The sequence below is a fragment of the Brachyhypopomus gauderio genome, chromosome 17 (genome assembly GCF_052324685.1).
Source record: "Brachyhypopomus gauderio isolate BG-103 chromosome 17, BGAUD_0.2, whole genome shotgun sequence".
NCBI lineage: Eukaryota > Metazoa > Chordata > Actinopteri > Gymnotiformes > Hypopomidae > Brachyhypopomus > Brachyhypopomus gauderio.
In genome coordinates this window covers 10453918-10456731 of record NC_135227.1, presented here as the reverse complement: position 1 = coordinate 10456731, position 2814 = coordinate 10453918, and positions in this window count along the sequence as shown.

Genomic DNA, 2814 nt, shown 5'->3' with positions numbered 1-2814 from the left:
TAACTGGACGTTATACTCTTATTGTTACAAAGTCTCAAGGCACACACACACACACACACACACACACACACACACACACGTGAGAATATGATACATGCCCCATGTGTTCTGCTCCAACTCTAGAGAGAGAGAAAAAGCAGGAGAAACAGGATGTGGGACAAACACCTACAGCTTGCTCAGCTGGGATAGCTCATACTTCCCAGCCCCACCACTATGCAGGATTCTGCTACGCCTCTGTCTTTACCCAGTGGCCTCAACCTTCATAATCACCAACACAACCTGCATGAGAGTCAATCGACTGCCCTGAACACTCTTCTCTGTACAAAAGGAAGTGGAGCTAAGTGTGGCTGGTCTTCTATCAGAGCTATGGACATATCTGAGCTCTGCCCACGGGGTTCTCTGTGCAGGATACCGGAGCTGTGCTTCTTCGTGTGTGTTCCTTGCCTTCTATAGATGTCACTGTTCCTTGTTTACACAGTGATTAGGGTGAAGGTTCCTTACAACCAGAAGCCACTGCACCTGTGGACGGTGATGTCAGGCAGTTTGTCAGTGTGTTTTCCCCCCAAGATACCAACTGAAAGTTTAAAAGACTATGTCAAATTACTTACATAATGTCATCTCTCTGAAAAAGACAAGAAGGCATCTGAACAGGCTTCTCTGTATGCCTCTGCTATATGGTAGATGTTTAGATGACTGCTTTAGGATAAATGTTTAAATGCACTGCAGTGATAGATATGGGCGGTGGTCTCTGTGTCACAGCAGTGGCAGGTCTGTCCATTTTCAGACAGGGTGTGATTAGTGTTTCCATGGTTGCACCTTCCTGAGGCATGCCTGTAGCCAGCTTCCTCACCAGAGAGTCAGGCTTAAATAGTGCTTCAGCGGACTCTTGTGATATCCTACGTCTTCAAAAAGTGAATAAAAAAGTGATCTTGGCTAGTGAAGATGTGTTTCTCACCGAGTCGTCTGGTTCAAACTACAGGCGTTACACCCGGGTGAGACACATGGGCTCTGTCTCAGTAGTGATGTATACATGTTTGTGTTTGTATATGTGTGTTTGTGTGTGTGTGTGTGTGTGTGTGTGTGTGTGTGTGTGTGTGTGTGTGTGTGTGTGTGTGTGTGTGTGTGTGTGTGTGTGTGTGTGTATATAAATATAATGATCCAAGCCAAAGAATACTATGGATGTTAAATAGTTGCATGGGAAGCTCAGATCAAGCCTCAGTTGTCAGTATATAACTTCTGGAAAGCACACATCATTATCAGCATGATTACACAGCTAGTAACTCTATGATAGACTCACTGGTTAAATATATTTCATTTATGTACTGGTTAGGGTACATTGGCTCTTCCATTCTCTCTTTGTCTTTGCCACACACACCAACACACACACACACACACACACACACACACACACACACACACACACACACACACACACACACACACACACACACTTACTTCTTGTTTCTAACATCTTATTCCTTACCAAAAGAAAAAGAAAATTCACCCTCTGTTTTCCCAACAAGTATTCTCTTCTTCTCTGTTTCTCTCTCCCTTTCCTTTAGATATGTCTCTAGGTACTTTAGTTTCTTTCACTCTGCTCTTTCCTTCAGTCTTTCTCCACCTGTCTTTATGTCTGCATGTTTATTCCCACATCAATGTGTAGGTGGAACTCTGATGTTGTAAAAGTTGTAAAATACAAACCCTCCCTAATGAGTGCTCATGTGGCATGTGGCATGTGTGTGTGTGTGTGTGTTACTGAGTGAGTAAGCAGTATCCCAGCAGGCTCCCAGCAGTATCTTTGTATGAGAGATCAGTTCTAAACATAAAATATATGCAGGTCTAAACATAAAAGTCCAACAGCATACCTCTGATATGTGCACCAAAATATTGACACTGAGAGAGATTGCTCTTATAACAAACACTGAGTCCAGAACCCCAATCAAGAACAGACCGCAGTACAGCATAGACTGCCAATGAGTCCAATGTACCTAATTTAATACCATATGTTTGTTCAGAATTATGCTACTTGAATAGCCAAAATATGTACTTGAACAGCCTCAGACAATGTGCTTTTTAAAAATATTTTGGAAAAGTTGGTGAAAGTTTTATTCTTGTTCACAATTTGACCCATCTGTAACAAAACATTCATTTTTACAATTTGGGTCATAACTTTACTTTTTAAAAAACTTTACTTTTTTTGAATGCACGAACAGCAATGTAATACATCCAAATTGTATAATGGAAATTAGACCTTAAATTATTATTTTTTGCATTTTCTGTAAGCATATTAATGGGACAATATAACGTTATTAAAATATAAAAAGTAGACCCTTGGAGATTTATATTCTCCAAATATGGTAATTATATCTGTGTTATATATTTTTTCTGAGCTCTCATGTAGCCTACAAATATTCATCTTCAAACTCAAGCTTGAAATAATTTAGTCCTGTGACCAATTACATCACCTGCATACAAATCCTCATGTGAAATCAAGGAAAACGTTAAATGAAACTTTCAGCTAAAGTCACATCAACAGCTCTTTTAAAGCTTCGCAAACTCAAAACGTAATTCTGGTCCCTATCGTTACCAGTGGGATTAAATGAATCAACAAAGGCAAATATCTGGGCGCACGCGAGGTGCTAGAACAACGAAGAAATGGCACTTTTCGAACCAGTCCTAGGTGTTTCACTCAGTTGCCTCAATACTGGTCTCAAGATCAGGATAAATAATGAAACAAAAATGAAAACTAAACACTAAAAAACAAAAGAAAATTTCAATAAGCTGAGAGAAAAGGAATGTCGATCCACTCTTTGG